The sequence below is a fragment of the Rhododendron vialii genome, chromosome 6a (genome assembly GCF_030253575.1).
Source record: "Rhododendron vialii isolate Sample 1 chromosome 6a, ASM3025357v1".
NCBI classification, from domain to species: Eukaryota; Viridiplantae; Streptophyta; class Magnoliopsida; order Ericales; family Ericaceae; genus Rhododendron; species Rhododendron vialii.
In genome coordinates this window covers 27325764-27346143 of record NC_080562.1, presented here as the reverse complement: position 1 = coordinate 27346143, position 20380 = coordinate 27325764, and the positions used below count along the sequence as shown (strand labels likewise).

Sequence of the window (20380 nt, the reverse complement as noted above, 5' to 3'; positions counted from 1 at the left end):
AAAAAGATCATTACCCAAAACAGAAAACTGGAGGTTTATCTGAAATCATGAATGAAGAAACTATCAACACAATTTGTAATAGAGAAGCAAGAAGAAGAACAAGGAATTAAACAAAAAAAATGCATAGCATCCATTCAAGGAAAACAAAAACCTCCCATATATAGAGATATAAGTGTATATATGTATGTATGTACATGAATTTCATACATTGATATGTATGCCTTTTTTTTTTTTTTTTTTGTATTACTGTTCTTGGATGTCGAACCTCTTCCAGAAATAGATGCATGGCAGATCTCAATGAAATATTAGGAAACAAATTCAAAGGCAAAAGAAATTATCTGTAGGAAAGACATTATTAGCTAAGGAGAAAACTGACAAATTCGTAAGTCACATGCGTTAGTCCAAATATATGATGAACCAAAAGTTTGCAGTAAGAAGAAAAAAGGTATTCTGCAATTTTCTCACCAAGACGCTTGGATTGGCCATAATCAGAACCCTAGATTAAACCCTCCATATTGACTAAACGTGGGTGCGAGTACAGCTGCACCGATGGTGGAGGACTAAGGCGGCCTGGGGGTGGTTGCTGTGAAGGATGATGGAGAATCAGATATCTGGCTCATGTGGAGAGAGAGAGAGAGAGAGAGAGAGAGAGAGAGAGCAAACTATGAAGTATCATTCTAGAATGCACTTGAGATCTACCTTCCGACTCATTTAATGGCTGATCTGTTCTCTCTTCAAAACCTAAAGGGCTGAAGATTGAAGTACAACAGAAACAATTTGACGCATTTGGACGGTATCTTGAATTGTGGGACCCAAGTTTTGACCCTCAAACCAAAAACCAAATCCAATCTTTGGTCTCAACTATCAACTACCTCATCGTGGTTGTTTCATCCCAGTCCCCATGTACAGAGTAATGTACGTCACACAGGCAAGAATTAGCAAAACAAGACTTACAAAAATGAGGAATTAATAAACCAAAGAGAGACAAGAACATTCAAATTTTGACCTGTGTTTTTTATTCAACCCCAATTTGCATACTAGAAAACCCTAGCGTGCAGAAACTTTCAAACTGATAGCCTGCAGAAACTTTTGAAGTGCAAGTTCAAATCGAGTTTGCACCTTGTTGAACTCCTAGGGTTCGGATAAAAATAGGCCCAGAGAACTGTATGAATAGAGCTCGCATTTCAAACCAATATCATGCAGAAACTTTGGAGCATATGGAGGAGGAGAATGATGCCATGCATTCTGGAGTTCAAGCAAAAACGTTTTCTATTCTAAGTAATCGATGAGTGGCAAGTGCCAACAATAAGATACACTTGCTGTTGAGACCAACTCAACCATGAATTTTTAAACCGTCCCGAATCAGGAAAACTTAATTCATCAGGCAACCATATATCTAACCAAAACTTAAAAGACTGTCATCGTACATAGGCGCTGATCATAACAGGGCAACGTTCCAGGAAGAAAACCATCAAAACTCTGATCATAAATTTTCCACATAGAACCCCCATAGGTGCTTTCTAAATTGACTACTTATTAGGGTTTTGAATCTAGCAATAGCAAGATAAGTGATATTGTGGAGGTATTTGTCCAAGCAAAATTATTCACAAAAGAACAATCAAACCTGCAACAGAAAAATTCGAATATAATATTCTAATTAGAAGAAATCATATATACTTATTTTGGATTATAGAATCAACAAAAGGTTCAAATCAAGGAATTTGCAAGAACGGGAAATCACATCAACATATTGGATTGCTCTACCATCGAGTTATTCAACATATACAACTCGTATTCTACTTCAATTTCACATAGTGAATGAAGTAAGAAATAGCAAGAAGGGGTAGACTCGCACGACACATACTCCCTCTAGAGCTCTAGTTTCTCATAAAAAAGAGTTAGAGCCAATCTCATATATCATTGTTTTGAGAAATTGAAGTAAAATCTTTTATGACCTCTGAAGTTTCAGCACAATATAAGATCACCATGTAGAGAGTAACTATGCATGTATTCTAAACAAATGCTAAATTCAACATCCCCAAGAAAGATAACTTTCTTTTCAAGAACGAACAAAGGAAAAAAACCCCACTTGGAGAGCAACTTACGTACAAAGATCACAAAGTTGCTCAAACAATGCACACAATTCAATTGACCTTAGCATTCAATCAGCACCCTTAATCAAACTCCATGTAGCTGGTATCGGCCTTCTTTGACCTATCAAAAGCACAAAGGTGTTAGTTGTGTAATCCCACCTCCTAGCAACATCTATGCACGTTAATAAAGTGCACGCAGTAACAAAAAAAACAAAAACAAAACCCTCCAATTCTAGTCCTAAATAACAGCCGAAGAAGCTCGTAAGAATTGAATGCTTCTCTTTTTGCAACTCCTTAACCAAAGCAAACAAAATTGATAGTTGAGACTCCTTGCTTCATGTGGTGAACAAAATTAAATTAAAATACATGATTGCCCACCTATCTCACAAAGGATCTTAGTTGCGGTGCCTGTAAAAAATAAGATCAGTCATGAGACTCATGATTTCTTTGTCCTAGAACTAATACCATATCCGAAATGCTATCAATGGAATATTTGCTTTGCCTCAGACACAAAACTTCATTGTTCACCCAAATCTAAAGATGAGAGTCACATAGCACCCACAACGTTCAACACCAAAATTTAAAAGGAAAAAAAAAATAAAAAAAAGAGGAGCAAATCATTAGCTGTGTCTCTGTGAGCCCAAATGTTCAAAAAAAAAAACAACCAATAAATGCAAGAAAATTCAATTTCTATTCTAGAGAGGGGGTTTGGACTTATCCGCGAACGCATATTCACACCCGTGGGGTTGCTGAAGAGCCCTAAGACCTGTGTAAGGTGTGTTAAGACGATATCACGATAGTCGCGGGGGTGGCATAGGTAGAGAGTGGAAGAGATCGATGAGGAATGAAGAGTGTACAAACACACACACACACACAAAATGGTTATTGATATAGACATCCTCTTCAAGAACCAACAAAAAATTATAAAAGTACCCATTCACAATAGAAAACAAACGATGTAGTAATTGTGGGGAGAAAAAGTATTTTAAAATGAGAATAAAAAAACTAAAAGAATTGGTCTAATTTGGGGAGGAAAAACTAACAATGAAGCCAAAGAGAGTGGCCCCAAATTGCTTTTAATTTTGAATTTGCTTTTTCAAAATCAATAATGAGGAATCCCAAGATTCTAGTATGAGCACCCAAAGAAATCAGCATCAAGTAAACAATGTGTCTTACTCATGATCTCTCACTTAGTATATGCACTAAATTGTCCAAAGAATTAAATGCCTTGGACTCTATACACACTAAAATGTCACTAACAAAGAGGATGCTATAAAGATGATGCATGAATAATTAAATGTCAATCTTTTTTTAGTTACTTGTTGCATGGTCCCTAAGATGTCAGCACAAACAGCTAATACACTAAGAAACAATTAAACCAATATCAGAAGGAAAAAATACTTGGAAAAAAAACCGCTCCCCAAGAACAATGGCAACTACAATAATTAGTTTCCATGGGGTCATTTACAAACTCAATATTCACTTGATCTGGATAAAAATAAATAACTTGCACTCTCCTAAATAACTAATCATCTATTTTCAACAAACTACAATTTACTAGCTAGGAAAAAAGCAAACTGCGAACTAGAAATTCACAGAACCCTTTCCGGAAAAAAGTTCATTGGTTTTGATTCACAAGATTCATGTAATTCTGTGATGAAAATATAAAGTTCACATATAGAATGAGTAAGTCATTAAATTTGAAATGAGGAAAATGATTCAGTGACACTACCACATGTTGGGTTCATGCATCTTTTTAAAGGGTCAATTACTTGCAAACCAAGTAGTTATGCAGTATTAGTTCTGGTAGTATACATAGTTCTGGTAGTATACAATAGTTATTATCATCTCTATGGGATTAGCCGACCCCACTTCTTTACAAGTGGCGTCGCCCCTGCACATGAAGCTGCAGAAGAAAAGGCTAATGCATTGCAGCATTATAAAAGGCGAACAGATAATTACCACAAAAAAAAAATCCCATAAGATCAAACCTAAATTGAATACAGATAAACTTGGAAACCACTGAAGGAAACATCAATGCAATTCATAAGAGACAAGCAGCAGAGAAAGAATAATAAGTAAACCAAAAACGCAGAGCAACATTAGCATCTGTTCAACAAATATTTTTCTTCTTCTTCAATTATTGTTCCTGGATGTTGAAGCTATACCAGAAATAGACCCACAGAAAAAACCAAAGAAAAAATAATACAAGAATACTCAATCAGGCATGGAAAAGGATGGGAATAAGAATTGCACACCAAACATAAGTTGATGGATCCCAACTAATCCCTTAAGCATAATAACCAAGACTTTGCTGATAAGGCACTCGAGTTGCTTTTTAACTTTAAATCGTTGTAAACAAGAAATCAGGAAAATGTATATTAAACTGGAAAATGCAAATCCACACCGTATATAATCAAAACAGTATATACATGAATCTGCAGTTCCTAAAATCAAGTATTACATTTAACCTATGTAGCACGGACACAGACATGGACACGGGACACGGGAATTCCGAACAAAAGGGACATGGACACGATGGGGATACGGACACGCCGGGGACACGACAATATATAAAAAATAAAAATATAGCGAAGCAAAGTCCTACATTGCCTTGGTACCAGCATAATATGAAGTAAATAAACATGAGGGTACCCTCACTTCAATAGCTAACTTTTGGGGTTGAATTCTACCCAATACCATGTAACAAATATGTATATATATACACATTTATATAGGGGCCGGTTCCCCTCACACAATATTTAACACAACTTTTGACAACTTCTCAGCCGTTAAAATCAATGACTGACATTAAAACACTTTATCCCTTCTAGGGATGGCAATCGTACCCGCCCCACCCCGAACGGGGTGGGTTTTGCACCCCATTTTCGGGTATCAGGTCGGGGTAAAAATTTCCAAACCCGTTCAGGTTCGGGGCGAAAGTGCCCCGCCCCCAAACCCGCCCCAAAATTACCCAAGCCAGCGTATTTACATATATTTTTATTTATATATGTATATATACTTATATACACGCCCTTTCATTTTTTTAGCATTAATCCAAAAAACAATGTCTCTTCACTGTCAAGTAGCCTAATTAAATTTAAAAAAGAAATAAAAATTGATATTTATTGGTGTTTAGTGGATTTTTTAAAAAGTTTTCTTAAAATATTTACATAATTTCTACACATAAAGAAATGGAATGAAGTATCTAAAATATTGATTGCAATTATAAGTTTAGATAAAACCGCGATTCCAAAAGACACAAAATTAATTCCAAAAGTTTTATTTTTTGGATAATTTTCATTCTTATTTAGCATTTTTTTTTACTTTTTTACTTATACTTTAATTTTTACGAGGCGGGACGGGTAAACACGTTCCCCGATCGGGGTGAGATCGGGGGTACCCCAAAAAAACTAGATCAGGGTCGGGGTTGGGAAATGATTTTCAGGTCGGGGTATGCAAAAACCCGCCCCGTTGTCATTCCTAATCCCCTCACTCTCCATCACCTCATAGGATACTCCCTCTCTCCTTCCCCACAACGCTATCCACTCTGGCAACCACTTCTCCAGACCCATCTCCAGCGATCACTTCTCCGCCCTCTCTCTCTCTCCCCCCACCAGGCCCATATTTCTCCTAACCGGCTTTTATTTGGACAGTTTGTTGTACCTCGTCGTCGCAATCGTTGCCTGAGTCAGGCTATGAATCAGACTTAGATGGGTTTTTATTAGGGATTTGAACAAAAACCAGATTGGGGTCGGGGTGGGGTCGGGGTTGGGAAATGATTTTCGAGTCGGGGTATGCAAAAACCCGCCCCGTTGCCATTCCTAATCCCCTCACTCTCCATCACCTCATAGGATCCTCCCTCTCTCCTTCCCCACAACGCTATCCACTCTGGCAACCACTTCTCCAGACCCATCTCCAACGATCACTTCTCCGCGCTCTCTCTCTCTCTCTCCCCACCAAGCCCATATTTCTCCTAACCGGTTTTTATTCAAACGGTTTGTTGTACCTCGTCGTCGCAATCGTGCCTGAGTCAGGCTATGAATCGGACTTAGATGGGTTTTTATTAGGGATTTGAACAACGTTCATCACTTCGTCGGTGGTTTTTTTTTTTGGACTGTAAAAAATGGTTTCGTTTATATGGTTTATTCCCAAGTACCGTTTGATGATGATCAGACCTCCCACTTGTGAAATGTAATGTGAAATGTAATGAGAATCGAGAACAGTAGGGGTTGGAACTAAAATTGTCTTCTCCTTTACAATAATAACAACTAGAAACATTTCCATTAGGCTACAAAATTAAAATTGGGCATCGAGAAATATGGGGCAGGTAGGAGAGAGAGAGTGTGTGTTTCGCCATAAATTGGATTGCCGGAGGTGGGTCTGGCCGGAAAAATAAGGTGCCGGCCGGAGTGGTTCTGAGAAACAGGGGGATAGCGTTGTGGGGAAGGAGAGAGGGAGGGATCCTATGAGGTGATGGAAAGTGAGGGGATAGAGTGTTCTAATCTCAGCCATTGATTTTAATGGCTGAGATCTTGTGTCAAAAGTTGTGTTAAATATTGTGTGAGGGGAACCGGCCTCATTTATATATATGCATTTATCAATAAACTAGTGTAATGCACGTGCTTCGCACGTTTCTGCGTGCTCATTGGTGCAACTGGTAGTCGGGAAGGTAATATACATACGTTTTTTGTTCCTGTAGTGATGATAGTAGAGAAAAAACTGCCAAGAAGATATCCAGATATTAAGAGCTGAAGTTACAGAAGCTTTTGGACCATATATCTCCACAACTTGCTTGTGTAGAAATCCAGTCAGACACTAAAATGCCAGCATGTAAAGATAATAAACACAAATTCTACCAACTGCCAAGCCACCATATAGACTATGAAATGCAAGAATTTAGCATATATGGCCTGTAATGTATCCCAGTTTGGAAAGACAAAACAATTAAAACTGAAGATATGGAGTTCAATGAGTCATATATTTCCAAACCTTAACAGTCGAGTTATAGCATAGCTAGAGGAAGAAATTGGTAAATTGTCTAATTCGAGACAACAGTCCCAATCGCAATCTATAATCCATGAGCAAACAAAAGATGAAATTACTTATTGCATTAGCTTAGTGAGTCAGCTGCATGAAATTACTTGTTGCATTAGCTTAGTGAGTCAGCTGCACCAACAGAGAGACAGTAGTTATGTCAATGCAAACTATGCTAGGACGTAGTTCAATATGAGTTTTAGTTACAGAGATGTTGGACACAAGCTTGCCTGTAGAATGGATATCCATCGCACACAAGCTTCCCCTTCTTCAACAAATTCTCTTCATTAGAGTCAGTTCCATCTTATTTACATTTCCTTCTACCAGGCATAAGCTGACAATTATTAGCCCCTATTATACGCTTGAGTCAGAGATAAATAAAGCAAGGGACAAAAGAATAGATTGCATCCACTCCGGATGCTATATTAACTTTAGTAGAAAAGCAGCATGTCTCAGAAGATATTACTAATAACCCCTTTCTACAACCCTGTCAATGAAAATAAATTAAAAGTAGGTTGTACTACAATAGCATGTTTTGCAATTATTCTTAAGATTCATAAGGAACGCACTAGTTGAAAACATGCAATCTACATTTCATATTTTTTTATTCCCTCTGTAAAAAATCTTCCTCCATTTATATTTTTCCACTAAAAGTTGTAAGAACACGTGCAATTTTGTTTGGAGATTAAAAAAACAGATTACATGGTCATTTCAAAAGCCCTTAAGGTGTGAGAATCACCTTAACACCTCATCGTTGCAAACAACTTTCCTGGGCACATTCAAAGCACTAACTTAACATGACAGAAACCCAAAACAAAAAGCACATTCAAACCACTAACTCAAAATACATTCAAAGCACTAACTTAGCGAATGAGCCCATTCTAAGCAACTAAATTGAATTACCCTTCTCTGCTTCTAACCAACCCGATAACGAACCCGACTTTTTCAGAAAAATATTTTTTAAATAAGCTTCAAACAAGGTACATCTAATCAAATTTAACCTTTTAAGCAAGTGAACTTCAAAAAAATATTCTACCAGTTTACAACTACCCACAAAAACAAAGCTGTCATCACACCCCTTCAGAGAATGCTGACTATAAGAATGAATTCTAATAGCAAAGTAGCCCGTGCCTGAAGGCACAAATTCAAAAGCATTGACCAACGGCCCTGGCTCATTCAATTTTCAGAAATTCTAGCACCACACAAACACTCACACACACCCACTCAGCGTAGGATCATCAAAATTTAGTGCATTGAATTCCAAAACAATCAAGCAATTTTTTTAAGTTAGAGAATACAAAACAAAGAAACTGAGGCATGTGCTAAGGCTCATACCAACCTAAGCCAACTACCTTATTTTACTATTGACCTCAGCTGTCTAACAAAGGATCCAATAGCTCCATCTCCAAAATAATTAGCAACTGAAAAAATAAAATAAAAATCACATTCATGCTAGTAAGAAGTGCTACCTATTATAGGCTTAAGATGAGAGGCAAAATATGATTTCTTTTATACTTTGTTTCATGGAAGAAGTACCATAGTCAAAAAATGCAACACAAATCTTGTGTTTTTGATGTGTATTATAGAAAGCCAAAGGGGCCATATTACTTTTGAGGTAAATGCTTGTGTGTTTTAGAGAGAAATCATGATCAAAAAACAGGAGCTCCGGCGAGAGGTTTCAATCTCGATCGACAACCCCACACAATCAAGTTAGTTGAATAAAGGAAGCTTGCATTCAAAAATCATGTTTTCATCCTTCATGGACCATTATACTTTTTGTTCTATGTTTAATATGAGGTCTAATAATCTTTGCATTTTAAAACCAAAAGCAGAACTAACAATTGGTGGATTAATAAAAGAGGTCATGGTCGTGCTTAAGACATAGATGGTTATGCAATGGGAGCTAATAATGGAATGCTGTTTTTTCATGTTACACCAGCATAGGGTTGATTGGCCCATCAGTTCCCAAGTCCAAATGCACATCAAGTCTTAGAGTATCCATGTTAACCAAAAAATGCTAAACTAACAAATGTCACATGTTGGACACTCCAGGGACGTGCACCACGTCGAGGACACCTATGAGACACATAGGGGGCGTGCCAAACACCCTATTCTGAAGTTCACAATTGACATACTTTGTTCGGAGATCCTCGTTGCATGGTCATTTTATCCTTCCAAACAAAGCTACATATGCTTGTTATCAAAAAAAAAGAAAAGTTACATGTGCTTCCGCATGCAGCTGTATGATTCCAAGATTCATACATAGACAACAGTTCACTCTTTCAATTACCGCAAGTTCAGGACATCTTGATCCAAAAAAGAAAAGAATCCCTAATAGAGTTGCATATCAGGCCTTTTGGAAATCTCGAGAAAGATCAGATATGACTAAATAAATTTTGTGAGACTGGCATCAGATAAGACAACATCCCAATCATTTATAATGCCATTAGGATAGTTTGTGAGACTGACATTTTATGATGCCTCCAAGAGGTCGCCATATTCGTCTCCTCCACACTGGGGAACACCACGTGGTGCGTCCATTAGATAGTTAAAATGCGATGATCGACTAATAAGGTTCAAGTGTTCAACAATACAACCTTTAAGCTATACTCTGAGTCTAATTGAAATTTCTTCCTAATCGAGTTCCAGAAGTTTCGTATTCAAATGTATGTTTGACAGTGATTCTAAGGTTTCAAAACCCCAATATTTTTCAAGGTTTATAAGCCTTATCATATTCTAACCTCTTATTGCGAAATCCAAAACCTCTAATTCTCTTATTAGAATTCTATGGTATTTCGACCTTCATGCAAGCAATCTTCTTTTTTTACTGAGCTTGTAGAGAGTCCACCAAATTTTCATAAGAGTAAACAGTAGTGTCCACCACATTTTGGGAAAAAGAAATAGCAGATGTAGCAAAAGAGGAAAAAAACTAAAACAAAGTGGTGAGATAGGTGGACGCCTTACGTGCATGAAAGATCAAGAAGCTAGGACCTCAGTGATTTCAAATCTACAAGCATAGACTGGATAAGATGCAACTCGGAAACCCCATTCCCCGTTTGACTGAAGCACTAAAATCGAAAAAAATAGGGGTACATACATGCAAAGACAGGATTAGATGCAAGTGAACCCGGAAAAATAGAAACCCTATTCGGAAGACAGGATTGGATAGATTCGGAAGTTCAAACATCCGATTACCTGCTGATTTAGTGGCAACTCCGATTACCTCCTGCCCATTGGTTCAACATTAAAGTTCAATCTCAGCCCTTAAAAACACACAAAAACCCCTTGGATTGTTATATGAATATGGATTTATTAAAGCAGTTGATATGTCAACAAATTAAACCAACAAACTCAAATTATAGTAGTCGATATGTCAACAAATTAAACCAAATGAACTGGAAATAAATAACCTAAAAGCAATAATCTATTATACCACTCGATGTCACTTGACTTCAAATACTTATTAATGAAGATAGTTCTTTTTCCTTTCGATTTTTATCATAGTTCAATTTCCATACCAAGTTACATTTTCCATACACCAAAGCAACAATGGAGTTAGAGATAGAATGTTACCTATTCACTCATTAGCATTGAGAGGGCCATTGTTGGGTCTTAAAACAACCACCACGTAGGTCCTTCATCATTGCTCTGTTCGAAAGAAAAACTCTAGATCAATTTTGCATTCTCTTTAACATTTTCATATTGACAAAGTGAGACAACTCCAGATCATATCAGTCGATATGTCACTCAATTTCAAATACTTGTTAATGAAGATAGTTCTTTTTCCTAGGGATTTTTATCATAGTTCAATTTCCATACCAAGTTACGTTTTCCACAGACCAAAGCAACATAGTAGTTGGAGATAGAATGCTACCTATCCACTCATTAGCATTGAGAGGGCCATTGTTGGGTCTTAGTACAACCACCACGTAGATCCTTCCTCATCGCTCTGTACAAAAGAAAAACTCCAGATCAATTTTGCATTCTCTTTAACATTTTCATATTAGCAGAGCATCGTATATGCTGATGTTTACGCTGCACAAACTGGTGGTACAAACATGAGTGAGGGAGGGTGACTCTGTTCATGATACTATTGTCAACTCATTAAGAAGATGGTAAAAAACTGCAAAACCTATAGCGTCGCTCAGGCAACTTGAACTTAAAGTCAAGTCCCCTAATCCGGAAAGGATTTTATAGCCAAAACCTAGCTTTCCTATAAAAACCCTAACTTGAATACATTATTTTTTTAAGTTAAACTAAATGTAAAAACAGCAAAGATCGGAGTAGCCAAAATTTTAAGCCTTCCACTATGAACATCAAAATCATTCAAAGCCGAAATGAAAATCACCAGTTCACCACCAATCTGAGTTATGGGTTGCAGCACAGAGACATGAATGTAGCGGGGCCGCGGAAGATAGGGGAAACCTGAAACGGAGAACAAAAAGAAATTTTGGAATCCTTAACGAAATCAAAGGGCAAACAATTCACATAAAGATTACAAAACCTTAACAGAGGAGAAAACCCCAATAACGAAATCCGTAAATCGCATGCATTAACCCAAATATTTAATGAACCCAAAGAAGTTAATGTTAGTAAGAATCTGAGTATTGTACAATTACCTTTCTAAGCCCTCTGGATTGCCCATTATCGAACCCTAGATCAAGCCCCTCTGTAATGGCGAAAAGGAAAGAATTGCTTTGGTTGCGGGAAGGAGATGAGGTAGCGAGCACTTCTGCAGCTATGGCGGAGGAGGGAGGCGATGTACAGTTGATTGGCCGAAGAGGAAAGCAAGGTTGATCTGGCTATGGTAAACGTACACACAAACGCAGGGGGAGAGAGAGAGAGAGAGAGAGAGAGAGAGAGAGAGAGAGAGAGAGAGAGGTGTGTTTTTGAATGCTCTAGTCGAAAGAGAGAAGGGAAGCAAGAGAGAGACAAAAAAATTTAAGAGATCGATGATACCTGTGTTTTTTACGGAGAGGAGGAAATACATAGAAACCCACGGATTCGGCGACATAGAGTGAAAAGTCAGAATCGAGTCCCTAAAAATATTGGCTGCGTAGTCGTCGTCGTCTTCTTCTTCTTCTCTTTTCCTCCCCATCCAGATTCCTTCAAGATTCCTGAAATTCCATTGTAGACCAATGTTTATGTCAAAAGAAAACCCTGATAGAAGTAGCTAAACACGAGGTTCTGGTCAAAAACCTAACAGAGTGATCGTCTTCAGTTCGTCGTTTCCATGGGAGAGGCAGAGAGAACTGAGAAGGGGGTTTCATCCGTGAGGGGTTTCGGGTGTGGAGAGTGCCGTTGGGTGTGGAGGTGTGTGGGGAATCTGGGGATGAGAAACAGAGAGTGTGTGTATAAAGGCGAAAATCCCGTTACTTTAGTCTCCGTTCCGGAAACCTTTTTAACAAATAAGTACTTATTTTGTCACTTTTCATTCAAAAATAAGAAGGGCCATTTCACAAATCTAAATAAAAAGTTCCTTTCACATTTTCAAACTCAAAAATAATATAAATGAAAAAAATATCCAATTTTTTTTGTATCGTATTAAAGATTTCAATGAGGTCTATCAAATAAGATCCACAGTGATAAGAAAATTATTTGCGTAAACATATCATTTTTGAGTTTGAAGTTGCCTTATACAAAAAATAAAACTGTTGCTATGATAATGGGCGCCGGCGGAGGGAAATCGTACCGACGGCCTCGCTGGGCCGTCTCCGGCAACCGGACGGTCGATCCGAGCCGTCCAAAAATTCTATAAAAAAAAAAACCAAGAGGGCCTGCGCAGGATCATATATATACTGAAAAGGGGTGCTCGGATCAAGAACCCTATACACCTCGGATGCTGTTGATTCTCGCTGTAGCGCTCTCGGTTTTTTTTTTTAGAATTTTTGGACGGCTCGGATCAGCCGTCCAGTGGCAGGAGACGGCCCGGGGCGGCCGTCAGTACGATTTCCCTCCCCGGCGCCTATTGGTACATATATAAATTCTTCAAAAATAAGCACATCCTTCTTATCTTTGTGGAACAAGCTTTATTATTAAACAAAAAATAAGTTCTTATTCCATTTCTGGAACGGAGCCTTAATACCTACAGATGGTTTTTGAAATTTGAATGCCTATAAGTTTTTTTTTGTTAATTGTTAGTAGTACTGTAGTAAATACCAACGGCTATTTTTATTGTTCCCAATAATTTTTTTTAATCTGCAACATGTCTATATTTGACATTCAAAAAAAATCTATATTCGAATCAAATACAATGGTTATTCATTACTCAAATTCTATTGCACTTTTCATATCGAACTAATTTCTTGGTTATTTCTATTAAACTTATTCCGTTTGGATAGTCCACAAGTAACAAATAAAAATTATACTCCCTTCGTCCCTTTTTTTGTGTCCAGTATTCCATTTTGGGTTGTCCCTTAATAAGTGTCTATTTTGTAAAGTTAGGGGGGGTAAAAATTGGTGTATTGTCTATTTTGTCCCTAAAAGTAGATTTTATTTTGAAAAGTTAGTGAGTAAAAGTGTAATGATGATGGGTAAGTAGAGAAAGTGGAGGAAAAAGTTGATGTGAAAGGTGTAATGATGATGTCTTTTTAATAAGTTTGAGTTATGACGCAGGACACTTAAAAAGGAACGAAGGGAGTAATTGTTCGTAAAATTTTGTTGGCAAAAACAAAATTGCAATGAAAATCTTGATGATTTATTTAGAAAAGATATTAAAAAAAATCATCCATAAAGTCATCTGGATGGCCTAGTTGGCCTAGTTTTGGTTGACTAACCTGACCCATTTTAAGGGAAATTCTCTTTCTCCCCTTTTCATATACAAGTCAGAATTAAGGGGAAACTGCAAATCAATGGGAAAAGGGGCAAATAATGCCCAAGTGATGGAGTAGTTTTTAGGAATTCATAAGTCATGGAAAGGAGAAAAATAAATCCTAATACATGGTCTGAAAAATATGTGGACAAAATTACCCCTCTCCCCAAAACCCGTATCTCTCCCACCTCCAAATCACATCCAAACCCTAGCAGAGTGAAACCCCCCATATCTCTCTCGTTGTTGCTCTTTGAACCCATCCCGTTGCTCCCCTCTCTCCATCTCGTTGCTCCTCTCTTCTCCTCTCTCTCTCTTGCCAATCGACGACCAGCAATTCACCCAACTCTCTTCGTCGATCTTCCTCGACATTGTCATTGGTCTTGAATCTCCAGACACAGTTGTTTTCTTTAGCCGCTGACCTCAAGCGACCTTGGAATTGGCAGACCATCTTTGTCCTTTTCCGGCCACCGGAGACCTCTATCAAGTTTCGGAATTGACTGGGTTTGAACTTCCAGCACTGATTTGCATCTAAAATCCGCTGCCTGGGTTGGAGATCTTTTTTACTGTTTGTTGCCGTTTGTAACAGGTATTTTGTTTATGATGATTAGTTGTTTATGGATGTATAGAACTTTGATATTTAGTTTCCCATCTCTTTTCCGTATGCCATTTGTGGTGGATGTGTGCTTTGGTTATTTAATTTAAAGCATTTTACCGCTGTGTGTGTTTGGGAATAAATAATAGAACCCTTATTGAGAAGGGTGAGCAAGGTCTATGAAAAGGGGTTCAGAACTAGGGCTATAAACGAACCGAATCGAGTCGAACCCTGTTAAGTTCGGTTTGGGTTCGTTAAGGTATGAGTTCGGCTTGAGTTCGATTCGAGCCTGAACAACTTGGCTTGAGTTCGACTCGTTAAAATTTTTCAAGGCTCGAGTTCGGCTCGGTTGGGTTCGTTAATATACTAATTTGGCTCGAGTTTGGCTCGTTAAACTCAAATGAATTGAGTCGAGCCGAATCAAAGCTCGAATTGAGCTCGTCAAGACACAGGTTTGATTCAGCTCAGCTCATTAAACTCAAGCGAACCCAAACTCTATCATTGATCGTATAGAATTTGGGAGAAAAATAAGTATTGAATTATATATACAACCTTAAAATTTTTTACATTTACAAATAGACCCCTATTGAATTATTAATTAAATTTAAGTATAGGTTCGCGAATCTAACCGAGCCAAATACCGTTAGGCTTAGGTTCGGCTCATTTACGGAACGAGCCTAGAATTGAGGTTCAGGTTCAGTTCATTTAGCAGACGAATCGAACTCGAACGAGCTCTTACTGAACCGAGCCTCAAATAGTTCGCGAATGGCTCAGTTCATTTACAGCCCTATTCAAAACTGTTGAAGGCGACAAATACAAGATTGGTTGATTATATCCCAAACTAGATTTAGGGTTTAATTTAAATGTGCCACTTAATGTACCAAATCTCTTTTTACTATGTTCTCCGCACTTCAATTAAAATGATCTCCGAAAAGAAGTCACTTACAATCATAGCTTTTTGTTTGTCTCCACACTGAAAGCACTAAAACGACAAGGACCATTGACATTCATCCCCTTTTTAGCAATCCCACATTTTCCATGCCTTAAAGCACATTCCAAATGGCATGACATGGCACATGAATTGCCAAGAAAGGGAGGCTCAGAGCTACAATTTAACCACAATCTAGGGTTCTTGTTGTCATCATACTGGTAATAGATGTAGCATGAACACCTCTTGCAAAATTTATGCTCTCGACTTAATTTGGCCCTGCAAGCTGAGTTTTTGCATTATATAAAATTAGCCATATCATTTTCAACATTGTTGATTTAACCATTTTTCACTTCAACAGGAACCTGATTAGGGTGATCAGCTTTTCTCTGCCTTTTGGAAGCTCTTTGTTCAACTGTAGGTGAAGACTGTGGTTCACGGTTTGTTGCAACCTGACTCCCCTCTGAATTCTTTTTCAGATACAATTTTGAAAAGGTTTTCTACTTCGTCAAGCTAGTATATTTCCTTTCTTTTCCCATCTCCGCACATAGTATCTGTAAAATCTCCTGTCAACTCCATGATTGTAACATTTCAGGGGCATGAAGCCACTTTCATACTTGATAAACAAGTTCTCTCTTTTCCTCCATACTCAACTCACTGCATTTTGATGGATCAAGCACTACTCCTGGGGCCAAAAGAAATATATAGATAGTACAATAAAAATGACCTATTAGGGCAGTTAAAACTGCCTCTAAAAGACACCTATTGGGACAATTTACATATTGCAGCACTAAACAATAGTGTTGGATCTATCGATGCAACAATTGACCTAAGGCGGCATTCATAAGGTGGTAGTTTGAGTGGCCTCGACAGCCATTTTTCAGGGTACTTTAGGATGCCGCTATAGGGTTTTACAAGGCACTCTAATGTGCCACATAAGTCCTTGTTTTGGAGGCAACATCTACTGCCTCAGTAGATGTGTCTTGGGCTGATGAATTGCCATTTTACACAACACTTTTGACTGTTTTGTTAGAGTAATTTTTTTCCAGTACCGCTCGACTGGATGACATAGTTACATAATGCAATTAAACTTGGGGAAATTGCAAATCAGTGGGTAAAGGGGTAAATAATGCCTAAGTGATGAAGTAGTTTTTAGGAATTCAAAAGTCATGGGAAGGAGAAAATTAGAGAGCAATACATGAAATCTAAAACAGACTTGGACAAAAGTACCCTTTCTCCTACACATGACGTCGTTGCCCTTCCTACGCTCTATTCCCTACCCAAACGTGAAACCCTCCACCCAAATCACTCTGAAATCGAAACCTCTCTCTCTCTCTCTCTCTCTCTCTCTCTCTCTCTCTCTCTCTCTCTCTCTCTCTCTCTGCGTGTTGCTCTTTCTGTGCATCTCGTTGCTCCCTCTCTCCTCCTCTATTGAAGAATTGCCGACGACCAGAGCAACCCCCCTCTCTCTCTCTCTCTCTCTCTCTCTCTCTCTCTCTCTTTGTGTGTGTGTGTTGCTCTTTCCTTCATCTCGTTGCTCCGTTGATTCCTCCTCTCTTGGTTGCCAACCAACGACCATAGAGCAACCTATTCCTCGACTTCCATCCTCGTTTGGGTAAGAGTTCTTGACCTACACAACTTCAATTCTATCTCACGTACTTACTATTATTTGTGCCAGTGCTTTATGGGTGTTTTTGCCACATTTTTCAATTTTATCGAGAACATCCAACAACCAGATGAATCAACCATTACTCCCTATAGGGGGCGGGGGGTGGGAATAGCGCATAGGTCGAGAACATCCAACGACCAGAGGAATCAACCATTACTCCTTGTTAGAGTTACAAATTTTGCGCATAGATCAATCAATACTGGAGTGAGAGTAAACCAAATTTGTTTTCAGCTTCTCAGAGGAATCAATTACCGCCTGCATACCTTTTCAGAGGAATTATTAGGTCCTCATTTGAAAAGTTAGCTAACTTATTTTTTGTCTTTATTGTAATTTTTTTGCATTTGTTTATCTAGGTTTGAACTTCCAAAATCCCCTTGCTTTCGAAACGATAGGTTTTATTGATTGATTCAAAACCAAAATCTGCATGATCTTGTAATTTTACTGCTCATTTGGTTGCCTTATGTGCTAAATTGGGAATATGATTGTTGTTTAGGTACTTCAATTGGCTTCTGTGATGGTTATGTATGAGACCCTTTCAATTAGTTGACCAAAACAACTTGTACATTATTGGACTGTGAATGTTGTTTAGGGGTTGAACCTTTTTTAGTTAGTCATTACCAATGTTACATGACTCATCAAAATGTATGAAGTACGCAGTTTGAACACTCTACACTCCGTTTGGAATGCGGGCTTTGGAGGAGGAGTGAAGGGTTAGAGGTGAAAATATAGTTGTTTGGGTTGATTTTTAGGAGGGGTATGGAGGAGTTGTGAGGAGGTAAAAAAATTGTAACCATTTCTTTGTCCCATTTCTTCCCCTCCACTTGGGAGGAAATGGAAGAAATGGAGCGAAAGTAAGGTGCTTCGACAAAATATGTTTAGTATTCTTGGTTACTGCTTAACTATGTATAAAACTTTTATACATAGTTAAGCAGAAATGGCCTGTGATACCTTCTATACACAAAATCCTAAGAGAATTGATGAATTATATTCAGAAATATGAGTACTTTGTAGAGTTCCCTTGTCTTTGAGTCTTGAGATGAAAATAAGATGAATCTTGATGCGCTTGAACACAAACTTGTACCCAACACTCGCACATGCGTGCATGTAAAATATTGGTTGTTACTTAACTTGGTGCTCATTTATTGGAAATGATATTGCGTACTTCTAAATCATTGAGATGCATTCATCCATTAAGTTATGACCATCATTGGACAATGAAACTTAATTGTTTTAAACTGTGACATTTATTTTTTTTGAAAGGAAACTATGACCTTGATATGTTGTCTTCAAGCAGCATTTATTTCATATAGATAGGTGAAGTAGAGTGGTTAAAGAGGACCAAGTTTGTCTTTGCTCCCTAGTTTATGAAGAAACCATCAAGTGCAAATGTATACGAGACAAATGACAGTGGTGGTTTGAGTGGACGCTATATTTTTGTTGAGGAAACTAAGAACTGAGTGAAGAAACGGTTTTATGAATAAGAAAATAGGTTTATGCCTCTCGTTTTTAATATAAATTCGTTTCAGGTAAGCATTTAGATCCTTGGAAGTAATGAATTGTTTTGTAGCTTCTATAGGTGTTACTAGCATAATGGTAACTATCCTTGACCATCCTCTAGGAGTCTAGGACGTATTGAATTTGTTTGAGCTTACTATGCACATTCTTATACTCATAGATCAATGTCGAATGTATTTAAAACAACCTTTTTTTGGTAAGTAACCTAATTAAAGCAAGAAAGAGATGGGATATATACATCGCACTATAGTATGTCCTACTACACTAGGTACCTCAAGAGCTGCTGTTAAACATCAACTATAACTTTGAAAATGAAGATTACTTGGGATAAGTCTTTTTTGTATTAGGAGCTCAGCAAGTCATTTCACATGGGATTTGGTGACAAGATAGGAGATCGTCCAGACAGTGAAATTATCAAAGCTTCTTTCATACAACTTGTATCAGGGTACTTTGCATTCCTAAAGATGACCGGTTCCAATATTCCTTTTCTTCTGGATGATGTTATTGATCATATTTTTTTAAATATTTCTCGTTCTCAGTTTGTACTGATGGGAGTGTTTAGACCTTGGAGTGTTTAGGCCTTTTGTAGGGGGCATATCCCTAGTTCTTACTGCTATTTGCTGTGTGGATGCTACTGTTGTCTCTGTTATGGCGGCTGCTGCTGCTACATTGTCGGTGCAATCAGCTGCAAAATGTTGTTCTGCTGTTCTGTATTTTCTGTTTTGGCAGCTCTAATTTGCTATCTACTACAACCTGTTCTGCTATCATGCTGATGATATTTTCTGCTATTGTTTCTGCTCATTCACCTCAGTTGATGCTAATGTTTGCAAATCAAAGTAGTTGATGCCGATGTTCGAAATTGCATTGCATTGTCTTCTTCCATTAACAATACAATGCAATTTGGCTAAGTCTGAAATAGTTTTGGCTGCCCAAGGAAACTAAGATAATCTGAAACATATTTTCAAGATTTATACTTCACAGGTTGCTTATTATGGTTTTATGCGTAAACTTCCTAGTTTCATGTGCAGTTATCTCTATGATGGCACGTTCAAAGGCCAAAGCTAGGAAATCAGTAGTACCACCTATGAAAGTGTAGGTCAAGAAAGGTGCAATAGTTCATGAGGGAAGTAGTTCACAAAAGGAGCAACGGAAACCAAGTGGTTTCGTTGTTTATGTGTGAGTTTTAATAGATGATATTTGATGTCTTTTGTTATCCTGCTTATGTATTGATCATCCAATCCTTGGTTAAATGCAGGAAGGATTTTACTCGAGGTTTAAAGAAAATATTTAAAGAAGACAATATAATAAAACAAACAGAGGTTAGGATTGAGGGATGTAAAGAAATTGTATTTTTTTAATCAGTACCATTTTTTAATCTTGTCTATGATATTCATTTCCTATGTAGGTGATGGCAGCCATGTCGGAATGGTGGCATGATGGATACTTGCGAAAAAACTGCGATGAAACCTATGAGGGATCAAATAGTGAGGAAGAGAATGATGAGGAATCGAGTGAAGAAGAGGGTGACAATTGTCTGCCCTGTCCAAAGAAGAAGAAGAAGAGTAAAAGGGAGAGTAAAAAGGAGAAGAAAGTGATGGTATGTCAATAACTAACGATGCTTTGTACCGCAGTTAGGAGTTGAAATGCTTAATCATGGGATTTCACCTTTATGTGCATTTATGTCCATATATAGATAGTTATGCCTTTGAATATGTATCCTTTTTCATTGTGGTCT

At 37.8% G+C, this 20380-nt stretch overlaps 2 long non-coding RNA genes across 2 annotated transcripts in view; one reads left to right on the top strand and one right to left on the bottom strand.

The window, feature by feature from the left end:
* The window catches only part of LOC131330013 (uncharacterized), a 31245-nt gene extending 18765 nt beyond the window's left edge, over nucleotides 1-12480 (bottom strand). Inside the window, exons 1-9 of the long non-coding RNA XR_009200930.1 lie at nucleotides 12335-12480; nucleotides 12090-12247; nucleotides 11750-11932; nucleotides 11479-11555; nucleotides 11005-11079; nucleotides 10704-10778; nucleotides 10326-10393; nucleotides 10095-10198; nucleotides 2110-2214 (exon numbers count right to left, since the gene is read on the bottom strand). This is a non-coding gene — a long non-coding RNA (uncharacterized LOC131330013). The remainder of the gene's footprint in view (nucleotides 1-2109; nucleotides 2215-10094; nucleotides 10199-10325; nucleotides 10394-10703; nucleotides 10779-11004; nucleotides 11080-11478; nucleotides 11556-11749; nucleotides 11933-12089; nucleotides 12248-12334) is intronic.
* A 5443-nt stretch (nucleotides 12481-17923) lies between these two features.
* Nucleotides 17924-20380, top strand: LOC131330012 (uncharacterized). Its single transcript, XR_009200929.1, has 3 exons — nucleotides 17924-19821; nucleotides 19901-19964; nucleotides 20051-20380. It is a non-coding gene; the product is annotated as an uncharacterized LOC131330012 (long non-coding RNA).